Source organism: Dendropsophus ebraccatus, chromosome 5, assembly GCF_027789765.1.
Source record: "Dendropsophus ebraccatus isolate aDenEbr1 chromosome 5, aDenEbr1.pat, whole genome shotgun sequence".
Classification (NCBI taxonomy): domain Eukaryota; kingdom Metazoa; phylum Chordata; class Amphibia; order Anura; family Hylidae; genus Dendropsophus; species Dendropsophus ebraccatus.
In genome coordinates, this window is record NC_091458.1 from 122,204,812 (window position 1) to 122,223,174 (window position 18,363).

The 18,363-nt window shown below is 44.0% G+C and overlaps 1 long non-coding RNA gene and 7 other non-coding genes across 8 annotated transcripts; all 8 read right to left on the reverse strand.

The window, feature by feature from the left end:
* Positions 1-5,842: 5,842 nt before the first annotated feature.
* LOC138792977 (uncharacterized) lies at positions 5,843-18,361 on the reverse strand. The gene is made up of 12 exons (XR_011363196.1): positions 18,153-18,361; positions 17,768-17,833; positions 14,423-14,690; positions 13,975-14,032; positions 10,255-10,288; positions 10,008-10,039; positions 9,348-9,397; positions 8,759-8,788; positions 7,312-7,374; positions 7,032-7,066; positions 6,783-6,805; positions 5,843-5,913 (listed from the first exon to the last, which is right to left on the reverse strand). It is a non-coding gene; the product is annotated as an uncharacterized lncRNA (long non-coding RNA).
* On the reverse strand, positions 6,870-7,007 carry LOC138794247 (small nucleolar RNA SNORA8). The gene has a single exon (XR_011363403.1). It is a non-coding gene; the product is annotated as a small nucleolar RNA SNORA8 (small nucleolar RNA).
* LOC138794258 (small nucleolar RNA SNORA18) lies at positions 7,458-7,586 on the reverse strand. Its single transcript, XR_011363413.1, has one exon. It is a non-coding gene; the product is annotated as a small nucleolar RNA SNORA18 (small nucleolar RNA).
* Positions 8,982-9,113, reverse strand: LOC138794268 (small nucleolar RNA SNORA40). The gene has a single exon (XR_011363422.1). It is a non-coding gene; the product is annotated as a small nucleolar RNA SNORA40 (small nucleolar RNA).
* On the reverse strand, positions 10,094-10,230 carry LOC138794246 (small nucleolar RNA SNORA8). The gene has a single exon (XR_011363402.1). It is a non-coding gene; the product is annotated as a small nucleolar RNA SNORA8 (small nucleolar RNA).
* On the reverse strand, positions 10,501-10,625 carry LOC138794260 (small nucleolar RNA SNORA18). Its single transcript, XR_011363415.1, has one exon. It is a non-coding gene; the product is annotated as a small nucleolar RNA SNORA18 (small nucleolar RNA).
* LOC138794248 (small nucleolar RNA SNORA8) lies at positions 14,495-14,632 on the reverse strand. The gene has a single exon (XR_011363404.1). It is a non-coding gene; the product is annotated as a small nucleolar RNA SNORA8 (small nucleolar RNA).
* On the reverse strand, positions 16,431-16,555 carry LOC138794259 (small nucleolar RNA SNORA18). Its single transcript, XR_011363414.1, has one exon. It is a non-coding gene; the product is annotated as a small nucleolar RNA SNORA18 (small nucleolar RNA).
* Positions 18,362-18,363: the final 2 nt, after the last annotated feature.

Genomic DNA, 18,363 nt, shown 5'->3' on the forward strand with positions numbered 1-18,363 from the left:
CTAGATTCAAGTCCCATGGAGGTAGTCTGGGCCTGAGAGTAGGGCACAGTCTGGTAGAGGCTTTTACAAACCTTTTAATCCAAGGGTGCTCTGCAATTTTATAGTCATAGAGAGCATTTAGTGCGGAGATTTGCACCTTGATGGTACTTGGCCTCAGTTGCTAGTTTAGGCCTTCTTGTAGAAAATCCAATACTAATGGTATGTCAGGAGGAACTAGAACATTAATTGGACGATTGGCGAAGTGGCAGAAGGCCCTCCATGTTCTCAGATAAATGTCCGATGTTACTTTCTTACGGCTGGCTAACATAGTAGAAATGACTTGTGGTGAAAGCCCTCTGTCGGTCAACAGCTGCCTCTCAAGTTCCATGCTGTCAGGTGGAGCCCTGCTACTTGAGGGTGAAATACTGGGCCCTGGTTGAGGAGATCTGGTCTCTCTGGTAAGACCCAAGGGTCTGTTACGGACATTCTCCTGAGAAAGGAAAACCACACCCTTCTCGGCCAGAAGGGTGCGATCAGAATAACGTGTGCCCTGTCCTGACGGATTTTCCTGATTACCCTCGGAAGCAGCCTTATTGGAGGAAACGCATACAGTAGACCTTTGCTCCACGGCTGGGCTAGGGCATCCAGGGCCAAGGGGTTGTCTGCTGGGCAAAGGGAGTAGAAACTGCGTACTTTTCTGTTTGCTCGAGTAGCAAACAGGTCTATTTGTGGAGTCCCCAATATGAGACAAATTTGATTGAAGATGTCCCAACATAATTCCCATTCCCCCTGATTGAGGAGGTGACGGCTCAGGAAGTCTGCCCTGATGTTGCATATCCCTTTTAAATGAAGGGCAGTTAGTGATTGCAGATGTGTTTCTGCCAGCCTGAAGATATAGTGGGTTACTCTCATTAGGTCTTTTGACCTCGTACCTCCCTGATGGTTGACGTATGCCACCACCGTGTTGTTGTCCGTTAGGATCTTGACATCCCTTCCTTTTAGGAGCGGCAGGGCCTGGATCAAGGATTGTAGTACCGCTCTCAGCTCCCTGAGATTCTGAGACTGAGATGCTTCTTCTGGATTCCAGAGGCCTTGGAAATCTAAGGAGTCGGTGTGGGCACCCCATCCTTGGGGGCTGGCATCTGTTGTGAGGGTAACAGTGTTGTGTGGATGCCACGGGAGGCCTCTGTTCAGATGATTTTCTTCTCTCCACCAAGAGAGAGATCTGATACTCTGTGGAGAGAGAACAAAAGGTTTGTCCAGAGATTCTGCAGAACCATCCCACTCTGAAAGGATTTGGTACTGCAGGACTCTACCGTGGTACTGGGCCCAGGGGACCGCTGGTATACAGGAAGTAAAGAGTCCCAATAAGGACATAGCCCCTCTAATGGTAGTGTTCGGATTGTCCATAAGATCTTGAGTTCTACGAGTGACTAGAGAAATCTTGTTACTAGGCAAAAAGGATTTTTTCACTCTAGAGTCCAGGCATATACCTAAGAACTGGCAGGATTGGGAGGGGTGTTTATTAGATTTTTCTTCATTCACTTCCCACCCTAGCTTAGTGAAGATGCCTTGTACTATCTGAATGTCAGAGTGAAGTGCCTGGACTGAGTTGTTGATTAGCAGGAAATCGTCTAAGTATGGAACTATAATAACGTCTTTTTCCCTGACATGTGCCATTACTTCGGCCATGACTTTAGTAAAGACCCTAGGTGCCTGAGAGATACCGAATGGTAGGGCACGATACTAAAAGTGATGGACCGAATTCTCCATAAAGACTGCTACCCTTAAAAACCTTTGGTGTTCTAGGTGTATGGGGATATGGTAATAAGCATCTCTTAAATCTAAGGTGGCCATAAAGGAACCTTCAGAGAGATTAAGGATGGCGGAAGAGACAGACTCCATCCTAAACTTTTCATATGACAGCACTCTGTTAAGAGGCTTGAGATTAATGATAGTTCTAAAAGAACTATTTGGTTTTCTGACTAAGAACAAGGTAGAGTAAAAACCTCTACCCTGTTCTGAGGCAGGTACCGGGACCAAAACATTCTTTTGAAGCAGAGAGTGCACTTCTAGAATGAGCGCAGCATGCTTTTCAGGGTCACTGGACAAATTAGTGACAACAAATCTTTCCCCTGGGGAGGACAAAAAGGAGATCTTTAAACCGTGATTTATTGTGTCTTTGACAAAAGAACTATTGGTAATTTTACACCATTCAGACACAAAAAGGGAAAGACGCCCTCCCACAGGGACCTCCCGTCATTGGGCTGGCTTCTTGGTGTTGTCAGACCCTGAAAAAATATAACCCTTGGATTTTTTGGGGAGTCTCCACTCCTTTCTATTAGCTGCGCCTCCCCTCTGAGTTCTCCTACCTCTACCCCTGCCACGAGTAGGTTGTTGCGGGATGAGGGGGAAGCCCTTCTTTCTGTCTGAGGCCTTCTCCATTCTCTGAGCCAGATGGTTCTTCGGGCAGAGTTGGACAAGGCTGCAGATCGGGCAGATAATCTAAGGGCATCTGCAGAGGCCTCGGACACAAAGGAAATAGCATTATCAACAGTTTCAAAGGCTGGCAGAATATCTTCACTAGGGGTCCCCCCTTTTATTAGTTCTTTAAGTTCGTTTATCCATAAAGCCAATGACCTAGCTACAGGTGTGGCAGCGATTAGGGGTTTGAATGAAGAAGTAGAGGACTCCCAATTTTTCCTTAAATAGACCTCCGCACGTCTATCCAAAGGATCCTTAAGATAGGCAGAATCCTCAAAAGGTAATGCATCTTTCTTTGAGATCTTTGTTACCGGGGGGTCTACCTTGGGGGCACCGTCCCAAGATTCAGAATCCTCCTGGCTAAACGGATATTTTCTTTTGAACTGTAAGGAAAAGATGAGAACATATAACGCCCCAACCTCCATCAGGCATTCATCATACTTAGTGCACAAGGAGGGTAACACTTACAGTCCTGGGCAGAAAAAACTTTTTATCAGGATAAGCCCATTCATGATTTATAAGAGCTTTGATGCTTTGGTGCACGGGAAAAACCAAGCGCTTTTGGGGAACTAGTCCCTCAAACATGATATCCTGTACTGATTCAGGGATATCCTCTATGTCCATAGTTTGTCTGACGGCTTTTACCAAAGACTCCACATAATCAATGGCAGGAGTTGGCCTGGCAGAGCCGCCCTCAGAGATCTCAGATTGAACTGAAGCCAGTTCTCCTGGCTCCTCCAGACCTGATAAGACCTCCTCTGCTTCATCATCATGCTCTATGGAAAGGGAAGGAGGGGGTGGCGGAGTGAAAGACAAACTCGGACCAGGCTGGTCTGTGAGAGAAATAGTAGGAGTAGCCATAGGAGTGGGTGCTTGAGTCTGAGTGGGTAGGGCGGTCTAAAAGGAAACAAATGTAAAACCATAAGTGATTTAAAATGAGAGAAACTAAAAGAGAGGGAGAAGTGATACACCTACCCTTATCTCCTTTCTAATTAGACCACGCATATTGCGCATAAAGGTAGGGCCTTGGTCCTCCAGCACACAATTCATACACCCTCCACACAGCATTTTAGTATAGGAACTGCTTAGGCGCTTCCTACATACAGGACAATCTCTACTTTTAGACTTAGATTTTCTAGGGACATCCACCTAGAATGAACATGAGATTCAGTAAAGAAAAATTCATGGTGCAAACAGAAAACATAGGAAGCACCCTGCCACAACATACCACAGGTGTTTCAGCCTGAGTAGGATCAGGTGGCCCAGCGCTGTGAGCCTCCATAATGAGTCAGATGCAGACTTAGGAGGTTTTTGGCAAAGTCCAGGATGCTACCACCAGGTAGCTGAGGTGTAGTGCGGAGTGTAACACAGCCCAAACACGAGGGATGCAGCACTCATCTGAGTGAAGAACTTACCTCCTTTTAAATCCTGGCGCCAAAAGGTGAAGGCCGGCTGGCCCCGCCCCCCACCGTGCGCTGGTGCGGTCTCACTCTCCCGATGCACGGAGAGTAGCTCCATCCCCCTGAGTAGGCCGGCGGCCCCGGAAGCTGTCAAACACCGCCGACAGCTAATCCCACCCCCGGATGCCGACGTGATGACGTAAGCCCAGTCCCTCCCCCCCAGCCCGTGCGCGCGAACGCTGCAGCCAGCCGGGAGACGGAAAAGAGCCACGGCGCCCGGAGGAGCCAGGGGGGCAAACGGGGACCCATATCTGGAAGTGTGGGGGGCTGGACCAGACTAGGCAGCGGCTCCTAAGGGAGACTTATGCCGCTGGGAACCGGGAGGACAATTACTGCCGGTAAGCCCCCAGCCTGTCTTCTAATCCAGGGAGAGGTGGTGAGAACCACCTCCAGCTCCTGCTCCCATTGGGACAGGAAACAGAAACTGGTATGAGAAGGGGCGGTTGCTCTTTTAAAGATCCAGGGATTTCCTGTATCCTGTTTCCTGTCCAATGGGAGTAGGAGGTGGACCTCTCCAGGGGTGCTGTCATGGGGCGAGGAGAGAAATAAAAACTAAATGTTTAAAATCACTCTATTCCCATCCTTATAGTGCTTTTATTATTTGGTCTATCGGGCTGTGTGAGGTGTCATTTATTGCACCACGTTCTGTTCTTTTTGGTACCTTGTTTGCATATATGCAACTTTTTGATCACTTACATTTTTCTGGATTTAATTTAACAAAAAAATGCACAATTTTGCACTTTGGCGGGTTTTTGCGCTTACACCATTTACAGTGCATAATCAGGAATGTAATCACTTAATAGTTTGGACACTTACGCATGTGGTGATACCAAATATGTTTAATTTTTTATAAAATGGGAAAAGAGGCAATTTAAACTTTATTAGAGCAGAGTATTTAATAAAAACACTTTATTTTTACATACAGTAATTAGAAGCCCCCTGGGGGACTTCGATATACACGGCACTGATCCCCCTGGGGGACTTTTATATACACAGCACTATCTCCCATTGAGATCAATGCTGTGTATATAATAGAGCAATGCTCAATCAGATCGGTGCTCTATTATACAGGTCTGCTGCAGATTATCTACATGGATTGCCGAGCAGGTATCAGCATCAGACGCTGAGCCCCGGCTGGCTCATTACAACGGATCTCCCCCCACAATTGCATGGGGGGGGGGGGGGGGGGGGAGCATGTCGAAAGTCCTGTAACTAAGTACTCTGCATTATTGTTTGTTATAAAGCCATGAGCTCTGAAATTACATTTTCAAACTACTGGACTGACTCAGCACAGTTAAGGGTCTATTCACATGTCAGTATATTTTCCAATCCGCAATTTTGAATCCGTAAGCAATCTGCAAATTTTCATCCGTAAATACGGACCCTATAGAGTTGTATTGGGTGTGTCAGTTACTGTCCGTACTAGTGCCTGTCTTTTTTTGCGGAACGGATTGCAGCCCGGTACACAATACGGATGTGTGTATGGGTCCATTAAAATACATTGGTCCCATTTCTCTGCAGATCCACAATTGGACAGGAACAGGACGTGTGAATAGGGCGTAACAGCTACAGATTGTTCCATCTGTCAGTTATTGAAGGTGTATGGGGACCTTTACTCCTATGCTATATGGCATTACAGCACTACCCATGGTCCAGCTGGCAAAATTACAGCTGAAATCTACACCAGCCATGTATCTAAGATAGACACCAGCCTTAGATTATAATTTAGCATGTTGGCAACTGTCCATGTGCAACACTGATGTATAGCACATTCTCCCATAAATTCAGTATGCTGGTCTTTAAAGGGGACCAGCAGGTTAGACAAATTTACCCTGCTGATTGTTCCCCTTTAAACTCTACCCCCTTTGGGCCTGTAGGTGTAGACTAGCCAAAGTAAGCATTGACAGAAAAGACAAGAATTTTACAATATTTTCTTTATTAATAAGCCAGTAACAGCATGTGGCAAGTAATTCTGGTCAAGTCTTTCACACTAAAAAAAAACAAAAAACAATGGTGAGTCATGATTGCTATTCCACACTGACAGATCTTAAACCTTGGACAATTTAATGTATGAGCTAGTTACATTTACTTGTGTATTATAAAAACTACATCCCATTCATAATACTGAAAAATGAAGTCTTGGTGAAGCTGCTGTGTGTTCTGCAGATATCGGCTCTGATTAAAGTACACAAAAGTGCCCAAAGTATCCTGTAGAGCAGGGATGGGGGAACCTTCAACCCTCCAGCTGCTGCCAAAGCTTTAGCTGCCCAGGCATGATGGGAATTGTAGTTTTGCAACAGCTGGAGGGCTGAAGGTTCACCATCACTGCTGTACAGGATTAAATTGGTCACAACAGGGCTGTATCAGCCAGCCTGATACTTCGGAGCAAGCGTTCGCTCCTTGCTCCCCGCTCGTTGTGTGCGCATGCTGGGGAAGGGGGCACCGTCTAGACTATCTTTAAGTTGTTCGGGAGGCCCTTAGGAGAGACCAGCGGTCTGCTGCTGCCACTTCTATTACACAGAGTGATGGCCAGCAGCCTGTCGCCATCATGTTTAAAAACAATCAGCCGTGTATACCAGAGAACAAACAAATCAGCATACCTGTCCTTCACAAGGCACTAAGCTGTAACCACAGCATTTATGCACGCCTTCTGAAGATTTACTTTATGGTCATGTCCACAGCAAACTACAAACCAACAGTTATAGCCGCTTTGGTAATGACCACAGATATATTTAGCATATTTAGTACATATTTAGTAGTATTTGTACCATCACAGGTCATTGTGACAGTATCCTAAGCATTTTAGTGACATTGTTGTACTGTCCCCTAGTAACAAGTAATTTACACACTAGAATTTACCTGATATGGTTGAATTCCTTCATCTGCAAAAAGATAAAGTATATATTTTAACCAAGTTTGTAAAAACTAAAACATTTTATATTTAAATATTGTCTCAGCATTAAAACCAGGTTTATAGACACAGAAGGCCTAAAAACCAACGATGCCACTTACTGAGTTAGTGTTGCACTGTGTAATGAACACCCCAACAGGAAAAGCCATTGGGTGCAGATACCATACAGTGCGTGAGGGTACGGAGCATCAACTTACCTAAAAAACCACTGTGCTCTTATTGTGTGAAGTTACTAAAAGAAGATAGGGAAAAGTTTAAGCATGTCTAGCACATCACAGAACTGCATGTGTAAGGATGACTTGTCCCATCCTAGGCCTACACATTTTTACAATGCAGGGCCTGTCAGTTCTAGTCAGAGATACGTGCTCCGTTCACACTTTGATCACACAGCAGTTGAACTTGAAATCTCATCACATGAACCGAACCAACCGAACCAACATGTAACCCCACTGTATACAATTCTAGGTAGGTTTTTACCTTTAACACTTCCTTCGAGTTGTAACAATCATAAGCCACACATCAGCTTCGATGGAGGATCATCTAGAAGTAGAGGGGAGAAAGTAGAAACTAGGTATAAAAATTGGACTGACCAGAAACAGCGCACAATGTACACGACTAATCCAGTGTGTTATGCAGTTAATAACCTACTAACATTTAGAAATTTAGCAGGCAAAGCAAACTGCAAGCTTTATCTCTGAGGCGTTTCCAACGACATGAGTATACTGCAAAACCCCATCGGGATAGACCTCAACCAAATACAGTTGCTTGCGCCAAAAACACCATCATTTCCAGCTTAGCTATTCAAGAGAATAGTGTTAGGGTGCACTAAATCCACCAAGTGCCCTGTTTGAATAAAACTACTAACAGTTAAAAGCCAGTCTCGGAAACCATTTATTCAGTAGTGGGAAAATTACAAGGGGTCATTTGACAAAATGTCCTCTTAAAAGGGAAACTATTAGCATGTTAACCGAGTCTAACCTTCCAATACCTTCATCCTTGGTGCCCCATGTGCAATAGGATCCAACTACTCTTACTAGACACTGGATTAAAAGGGGTTATAGAGCGCTTCAAAAACATTGCCACTTTCTTCCAGAGACAGCCTCACTCTTGTCTCAAGCTTGGGTGGGGTTTTGCTGCTCCGTTCCATTGAAGTGAATGGAGCTTAGTTGCAAACCGCACCTGAATTGGACCCAAGAGTCGTGTTGTCTCTGAAAGTGGCACTGGATAACCCCTTTAAGTTACAAACTGCATGGAAACGGCGCTGAGGAAGGTGAGACATTGCTTCCTATTGCCTTCCTAGGCGCTGAGGATGAAGGTACAAGCAGGTTAGACTTTAGACTCTAAGACAACATTTTGTGAAATGACTACATAATTTGCCTACTATTTCTCGCCTTCTTCCTCACACGCTCCATGCGTAATAGGGAGCCATCAGCAGGTTAGATTCCTCTAACCTGCTGATGTTTCCCTTTAAGAATGTAACAAGCATTGACACAGCATTTTTACCTTTAAATTTATTTGATTGGTCATCATATAGTACCTAACAAAAATAAAACAGAAGTTAGACTTGATAAAAGGAAACAAGGCTCTATTACTGAGGGGTGAACTGTTCAGAACGTGGAATGTCAGTCACCCAGAGTCAGAGCAGTTGAACATTATCAATCATCAGAACAGACGGAAAAGTGATCAGATGAAAATCTCCATTTTCAGGCTGTGCTCAGTGTGGTTTTGATAACATTTTCCATAAATCAAAGCAGGGATGTTAGGACAACGATCATGCAAATTGCAATAAGAATTTTTTTTTTTTTTTTTTACAGCAGTTTGCACAGTTGCAGTAAAATAGTGAAATATTGTATGAAAACCAGACTAACACAATATAACAAATCTCCACCTGACATCTACTAGCGAGGAATACAAAGACTATTACCTTATGTCATTCTGTGGAGTAGGCCACCACCTGGAGGGAGGGAAAGACAAAATAAGGTCTCATACTTAAATAAGACTGCTTGACTTAGAAAAGCAAATTCCCATTTTCCTATAAAACTGCAAGTTTATCAACTTCTTGTTTTGCTTCCCATAATGTCATTTTATTTTAATCATATACCAGGCCTGTTAACCCTGTAGTCTATAATAGCCAGTACTAAGAGTTTGATGTACCTTCCCATAAGTAACACAACTGCTACAAGACAGGCAGCTGTGGGTTGCAAAAGAAGGTTTTACTCTGAGCACAGTTTTCACGTTTGTACCTAGAAACAAGCCAAACAATAGAACAAAACCATGCTTGTATAGTGGCACATGTATGACTGCCATGGGTCTTACGAAGACTTTTGAATGGTACAGTGGCACTGTGTGAACTACTGCTCTGTACTCTGCTACTCCTATCATTCACATGTGCCAGTAGTGTGGAGGCATGACCACCGCTCCATTCAAATTGGGACAAATCAAACATGCACCATCTACCCTGTGGTGCATAACATTTGTGAGTCAACTCCTTTGACACATGACATGAGACTTACCTGTTCCTGAACATGATCCATCAGAAACCACATGGTTTACACATTAGCACCTACAACAGGGAAAACAATGACATGTAAACAGGTTGACTCCTGAAGTCATTAACCGAATAATTTTCCAGCTCATGATTACTGCCAAGTCGTTAGCTGGTAGAGTCAAGCTTAGCTATGTCATGCTCTGTAGACTCCACTGCCCAACAAACTGATGTTAACCGCATCTTCAAACCATTTGTTTTTCCCCCTATTACTTTTGCTTGCACTATTTCTTTGTGCAAAATAATTTCTAGTAGTACCCAAACGCTGGCTTCACAGATTACACTACTCAGTACTGCTGTGCAATGCCCACCACACTGCTGCATCTGCTTCACAGATGCAACACACAAAGTTGTTAAGCTGGTGACCATTTAAGTCATACTGCAGCATACTTGTCCCTCAGAAGGCAGTGTGCTGTAACCACAGCGTTCATGCACGCCTTCTGAAGATTCACTTTATGGTCATGTCCACAGCAAACTACAAACCAACAGTTATAGCTGCTTTGGTAATGACCACAGATGCCCTGTATATATTCTGCAGTATTACCAGTAGTACGCTTCCTGCTCCGACAATGCCCTAGACGTTTTCTAACGGTGTACCAGTAATTATCAGCCCACCACTTGTAATTACCTGATGTGATAAGGATGATAGTACTCAAATATCTGAAACAAAACAAACCAAAGTTAGTTGTGAAAGTTAGTATTAAGGTAAAAAGAAACTGTCTCAGTATTAAAACCAGGTTTACAGACATACAGGCCGGAAAACCAACGATGCCACTTACTGAGTTAGTGTTGCACTGTGTAATGAACACCCCAACAGGAAAAGCCATTGGGTGCAGATACCATACAGTGCGTGAGGGTACAGAGCATCAATTTACCTTGCAGAGTGCTCCAGTCCTTCTTGTAAGGATCCTGAAAGTAGTAAAACAGGAGAGTGTTAACCGGTACAGAATTGCAGGTATAGTACATGAAGTTCACTGGATGTAGAAACTATACATAAAAGGGACTGACCAAGAGACCGTGCATAAACACAAGGTCAATCCAGTGCGTTATGCAGTAGAAGCTACGTATCTAGGTATAAAGTGATTGACCAATAAAGAGCAGACCAATGTACAAAACCAATCCAGTGTTATGCAGTTAATAACCTACTGACAGTCAGCCAGCAGGCAAAGCAAACTGCAAGCTTCATCTCTGAGGCGTTTCCAACGACAAGAGTATACGGCAAAACCCCATCGGGATAGACCTCAACCCTATGCACCTCTGGCAGGTATTACAATAGAGTAATCTAGAAAACATTGGAGCCTGTAGTTTTATTCCAACTTAGCTCTATTAAGATGAAGAGGCTAGAGGTAGGCTAAGGGAGACTACAGAATACGATCATTCCAAAAGAGCCCAGTACTTCCAGAGCTTTTATTCAAGAAATGGCCAGCAGACCTGACTATAACAGAGTGATCATTTGACTTGACAAAATGTCTTCTTGAGGGTGCCTTCACACCTACCGACTCGCAGTGTAAATCTCGCTGCGAGTCTGGCAGTTCCCTGTCACTACATACTCGCAGCAGTCTTTCAGACCACTGAGTGTATGTAAATCTGCCGCCCCCTTAACCTGTTCTGCCCCCACTCCGCTGTGTGTGTGTGTATATATATATATATATATATACACACACACACACACACACACACACACATTACCTCTCCTCGCTGCACAGCGTCCCACTCTCCCAGCCAACCAGTGTGTTGCCCAGCTGCAGCCATCAATTAGCTGGGCGGGAGAACAGGAAGCCGGGACCCCGTGCAGTTGACAGGTAACGTATATACAGACAGTGGAGAGGGAGCAGAAGGGGTTAAGGAGGCGGCAGTTACATGAAGTTGACAGGGAACTGCCAGGAACTTGTCATTTCGTAAAATAAAGTCCAATTTACATGTATCATGTTATAAAGCAGACAGAGTTGCGCAGGCACTAGGTTCTAGAACGTGTCATTTATTGATGAAAATCTCATTCTGAGCCCATTAGCCATGAGGGGGGTGGGTGCTATTCAATGACTGACACCTCTACGCAGATGGTAGTCATTCCTTGAGTAGGACCACTCACATGGCTACCTGGCAAAGATTTACATCAGTAAGTGACAAGTTGTCCTGGAACTTCCCACAAAATCACTTTGCTCAGCTCCTCCTGCTCTAATAGCATGATGCCCACAGATCTGAAATTCCCTTTAATGAGGCACGGTCATTTTTTTTTTTTTAAATAGGTGTTTTGATAGAAAGTAGCTTCTTAATATATACTTCACATTTAACAAGTTTAACCCCTAGACGACCCTGGACGTAGGGTTAAGTCATGGAAGTCTGTCCCCAGACGACCCATGATGTAACTCTACGTCCTGGGTGTTTCTCCCGCTATGAAGCGTGCTCCAGAGCGGAGCGCGCTTCATAGCAGGTGGGGGCCGGCAGCCGGGACCTCACCGGTAATGACACGCTGCAGCGATCGCGCTGCCGCGTGTCATTAACTCCTTAAACGCCGTGATCGCGGTGCAACCGCAGCGTTTAAGCTAAGTGACAGGGGGAGTCCCCTGTCACTTACCGATCGGGAAACGGACCGCCGGAGGTCTCTCACCTGCCTCCGTGCGGTCCGATCGGCGATCTGCTACACTGAGCCTGCACAGGCAGGCTCAATGAGCAGATCGCAGATAACACTGATCAATGCTAAGCATATGGCATAGCAATGATCAGTGTAAAAATCAAAGTAGTGAATGTACAAGTCTCCCAAAGGGACTTCAAATGTGTCAAAAAAAAAAAAAAGTTCAAAACACTATTACACTACCCCAAAACCCCTCCCCCAATAAAAGTTGAAATAACCCCCCCCTATCCTATCATATAAATAACAAAAAATAAATAAATAGATAAACATATAATATACCGTATCGTGTGTAGTTGTCCGATCTATTAAAATATAACAAGAGTCATTGTGATCGGTGAACGGCGTACACAAAAAGAGGGAAAAAAGTGCGCGGATTACCGATATATATATATATATATACACATATATATATATATATATATATATATATATATATATATAAATAATAATAAGTGATCAAAACATCCGATCTTCATAAATATGGTATTAATAAAAACTAGAGATCATGGCAGAAAAAAAATGACACCCCATACAGCCCCGTAGGTGAAAAAATAAAACCGTTATAAGCGCCACAATAGGCCCATTTTATTAATATTTAATTGCCAAAAAAAGGATTTCATAAAAAAAAAACATATATAAAACATTAGAGAATCTGTAACCTGCATATGGTTGTGTTCGGGCTGACCTATAGAATAGTATCATGTCGCTGTTACCATATAGTGTATTACGTAGACACAGGAACCCCCCAAATGTTACCATATTGGATTCTTTTTTACGATTTCACCTATTTATATCTTCATAAATAATATATTTGGAATTCCATCATACATGTTATGGTAAAATGAAAGACGCCATTACAAAGTACAACTATTCCTGTAAAAAACAAGCACTTACATGGCTTGTAGATAGAAAACTGAGAGTGCTGGAGCTCTTAGAAGGGGAGGAGGGAAAAACGGAAACACTAAGAAAGATTTGCGCGGTCCACTGGGTCATTATGGGCCTGGTCCTCAAAGGGTTAAAGGAACCTTGAACATGCTTACACTTTGTGGCTCCTTTTTTCTTAAACTGCAGTCCTGCTCCCTACTGGTCTTAAAAACACCCACCACAGGAAGGGACTATACAGCCACAGGCCTTTGCACAGAAATGGGACGAGTATGTGGCCTGTGTTCTGTCAGCAGCACGGTGGCTCCGTGGTTAGCACTGTAGCCTTGCAGCACTGAGTTCACATCCCAGGTTACTCCAGTTTTGACAGAAGTTGGCAAAATCCTCTCAGACATATTATGCCACATTAGCAGTAGTGTAGTATTTAGCTGTGCATTTTAATGAATTTTCTATTTAAATCAGTGTATTGCAGGCTATGCCAACTCCTGTCATGCCCTGATATGTTATGGGAGTAGTAGTTATGCCAAGCTTTACATCAGTGGTTACAGTACATTACTAAGGATAGGGTTACTGTTTTATATGGTAATTTGTTTTACTGGGACAGAATTACATCAGGAATATTTTTTGAACATGCTAGACAACTAATACATAGTTTTATGCTTTATAATCTCGTCAACTTGTTGAAAAACCATGAACAGCCAACAGTGTGCACATTGGCTGACAGCTGCCTTTTAACATGTGCCATTACACTGAATCATTATCGGCCTGAGCTGTCATAATTGGCCAAGCAAGGCTGATTGTTAGGTAATGTATAACTTCTACCGGTCTGACTGCTGGGACTAATCGTGCACATCTAAATTCCTTTAAATGCAATGGCAGCTGCATGTGTGCTACTACTCCATCAGTTCCATAGTGAATGGAGCAGAAGTGTGCAGGCATGGCACAACGTGACTACTGAAAGGGAATATGCAGGACATGTTTTGGAGACTGATGGGGATATATTAGCAGCGAGACCTCCCCCCTCCTCCTCTTATCCTGTGGACAGGTTAGTGAGAGAATGGAGAAGTTATGAGTAACTTACCAGATCAGGGGACATGATCCACCAAAAACTGTAAGTCAGACATTTTGGACAAAAACACCTATGAGAGCAATACAGTAACATGTAAACAGTGTGAACATGCAAAACCTCATTACATGTAACTAACAGTAACAGCAGTTTAACACATGTACTCTGCACAAGGTAAAAAGGCTCACATGTAACCATGTATCCCTCATACACAGAACTTGTCATTGTGCCAGGGTACCCTAGTAATGGGGTGGCATGTGCCAGGCCTCATTGTCATCACTGCAATCTGTTATACATGATGGAAGCAAAACCTGCCAATCCATATAGCCTTGCTGTGCACTAGGGAAACATTCATGTAGGATTGCACCCTATATCCAACAAGGCTTCAGAAAATTAGACTATGTACTAGTGTTGGGCACATGTAACCAGATACAAGCAGTAAGCAGATTATACATATATTTACCTGGAATGATGGAACTCTAATGCCTGCAAGATAAAACACACTATTGTTCAGAAGCGGCATTTTATATGAACACATTGTCTCAGCATTAAAACCAGGTTTACAGACACAGAAGGCCTAGAAACCAACGATGCCACTTACTGAGTTAGTGTTGCACTGTGTAATGAACACCCCAACAGGAAAAGCCATTGGGTGCAGATACCATACAGTGCGTGAGGGTACGGATCATCAACTTACCTCGGACGGCATTCCTCTCCGTAGTGTACAGTCCCTACAAAACAGTAATAGAGGGGAAGTGTAAGAATGTATCACAGATTGGTTTAGGATTTTTTTTAAGTCTGGTTCTATTCTCTGACCGATGTGAGCAGCAGTTATTGTGAGCCCATCTGTTATCTATACACGGGTGTCAGCCATGTTGATAAGCAGGGAATTGCTGGGAAATAATCTGTACAGAAGTTTAACCCCTTAAAGACTGAGACAATTTTGATTTTTCACTTCCGTTTTTTTCCTCCTTATGCTTAAAAGGCCATAGCACTTCCATTTTCTCACCTAGAAACCCACATGAGCCCTTATTTTTTGCGCCACTAATTGTACTTTGCAATGACGGGCGGAATGCTTTCATAAAAAAACAAAAAAAAAAACACTGCAAAACCAGAAGATAAATGTGTGGTGAAAAAAAAACTAACGCATTTTGTTTATTTGGGGGGGTGGGGGTATTTGTTTTTAAGTCATAACTTTTATATTAGGCGATTGCTTGTAAAAAAAAAAAATCAAACCATTGTTAAATATGTTCCTTACAATTTACAATATTGCCAGGCTTTTAGCGCTTTTATCCTTTGGTCTATGGGGCCATGTGAGGTGTCATTTTTCGCGCCATGACATGTACTTTCTATCGGTACCCTGATTGTGCATATGTGCAATTTTTCTGGATTTGATGCGACCAAAAATGCGCAATTTTCCACTTTGGGATTACACTTCCACTGTTTACCGTGCGAGATCAGGAATGTGATAAAATAGTTTGGGTGATTACGCACACGGCGATACAAAATATGTTTATTTATAACATGGGAAAAGGGGGGTGATTCAAACTTATTAGGGGAGGGGGGGTTATCAAACACTTTTTTACACATAATAGAAGTCCCCCTGGGGGACTTCTAGTATAAGTACACTGATCTCTCATTGAGATCTATGCTGTATGGTAATACAGCATAGATCAATGAGATAGGCACTGGGTTGCTTTTGGCTGCTGCAGCCGAAGTGACCGAGTGCCGAGCTGGGATCAGCGTCATTACTGCGCTGACCCCGGACGGTAAAGGATGTGTGGATCGCTACTCTGGAAAAATGTCCCTGGGCGGAGATCCACCCCCACTAAACCACCAGGTATGAGGGACAGCAAGCAACCAGATGCAGCTGTCAACTTTGACAGCTGCATCTGCTTACTTGATTAGCGGGCACGGTGATCGGACCATGCCCGCTAATAGCCACAGTCCCAGGCTACATGCTGCACCCGGGGCTGCGGCGGTTCAGAGCAGGGTCTCAGCGCGGCCCGCCCCCTCTGAAGTCCCCGAGGCAACCACAGGGCGTAAATATACGCCCTGTGTCATTAAGGGTTTAAAGAGGATGTACCATCCCAGCTCGGTACCCGTGGATAGAACAGCGCAGTATATGGGAACCGGGCTGCGGTTCAAAAAACGGACAGCGGCATCGGCTTCCCTGTGACAGCGCAGTTCTATCCGTGGGTCATATTAATGATGTACCTGATGGTACATCCTCTAAGCAAAACAGGAGGTGGCCAAAACAAAAGACTATATATTTAAAATTTTATAATAGACCCTAACGGAAAAAAAGACAATTCCTAAAATTTTATTTAATCACCAAGCCATTTTCAGTTTTCCTTTTCAAGCCTGTGATTCAGCACATTATAGCTGCATGTAATTTACTGAGCACTATAACCAGCCAACTGCAAAAGGTAGAAACAAGGATAAAGAGTACACAGTGTACAAGACCAATCCAGTGTTATGCAGTTAATAACCTACTGACAGTCAGCCAGCAGGCAAAGCAAACTGCAAGCTTCATCTCTGAGGCGTTTCCAACGATGCGAGTATACTGCAAAACCCCATCGGGATAGACCTCAACCCTATATACCTAGCAGAGGTACTATAATAGATTTACCTAGTCAGAATTGCAAGTCGTCCTCTCACCTTCACCACAAGCCTCAGGGACGGCCAAATACTATTCTCTTAGGTAGGGCTATGAAACTGGTATGCTACAGAATTTGTTTTCAAATCAACTGGTATCAGAAAACTCAGGCCTTCCAGTACTTATCAGCTGCTGTATGTCATGCAGAAAGGGTGTATTCTTTCCAGTAAGACAGTGCTCTCTGCTGCCCCCTCTGACAGGAACTAAGTACTGGAAGGGTTGATCTTTATTAGAAAATACAAATAAGCTGATACCAGAACACTACTTTCTCTGACATACAGGATCACTTCCATATACTGTGTCTGGTATTACAGCTTGTCTCCAAGTATATATTGGCTATGGTGCACCAAAGTACACAGAAAGTGCCATTGCTAAGGAAAGAAATTCTAAATCAGTGAAAACCATTCAAAATAATTCAGCCCTAGCACTGGACCGACAGGTTTCTTACTATAGACAAGTCGGAAGGGGTCAATGAATCAAGCCTAGGGGAGTGAGAACAAGCCAGGAAATCCTGCTCCGAGATGTTATAATCTCCATGAATGGGAGGGTTGTCAGGGGCCTTAGGCAGCACTAACCTGCTGTCAGGTTCTCTGTAACCACAGCTGCATTAACATTGGAAATACTCAAAAAAAAAGTGAAATTGTTGGCGTTAAATGCATTAAGTCTTGTTGGTGCACAACTTTGACATTAAAAATTTTGCCTTTAGAAGTGGGTTAAAATATCAGTAACTTCATATATGCGATTTTCAGAGTTGTGCACAGAAGCTGATACGCCATGACACTGTCTAGTGCCAATAAAGGGAAAGTATTTCACTAAATGGATAGATATTGAGAGATATTTTATTACAAATAAGGAACATGTAAGGGGGAAGAACGTGTGAATGCAGCCTAACTGGAGAGAACAGACTTGCTTCTGTTCCCAGCAGGCTCCATCTCTTACAGCTAGGATCCTGATACTCTAGCAGAGCGGTGCTGTGACCGCAGCATGTAAAGGGTTAAACCGCTGAGAAAACCCTCCTCCATTCTCATCTTGAGTGACAGTGGGGCTCCTGCTGACTGATATTGGGGTGCAGCATGGCCTCTGCTCAGGCACAATTGGTATGGCTGTATAGAGAAGCTAATATAAGGTTAGGAGAGGGCAGACACTTACCAGCAGGGGGGACATGATCCACCAGACACTGTATGGCCCAGACAGCGCATGTCCTAGGCCTGAAGCCTGCAGGAAGAGTAAGGTGTAAGTAAGCAGATCCTTATAATAGTCTTATATTACAGTAATAGTGAGGAAGCTTCATGTACCTTCCCAGAAGTAACACAACTCCTACAGGGCAGGCAGCTGTGGGTTGCAAGAGAAGGATTCACTCTCAGCACTTTTCTAATGTTTGTACCAAGAAACCAGTAAAACAGAGAAAACCAGTAAGTGCTGGTGATAGCAGCTGCCCCTGGTATAGTTATATGTATGGTATAGGATAATATAGTACTGCCAGGACCCTGATACCCCGCCGCACGGCCAGTCACCACGTGGCGCCTGCACTCACCATGGCGAGCCGCTACTCTTAGGACCCTGCGGCACATCAGTTACCAACGAGGCTGCAGCAGCACTGCTGTCATCCGGGAACCGGGGCGCCTGAGGGCCTAGCCAGCCGCCGGTCAGATCCCGACACCCGGGGAGCTGGAGACCTGCACATGACCACAGGCAGCTCCTCAGCCGGAAAGACACGCTGCCCTGCCGCCCATTCATATAAGGCG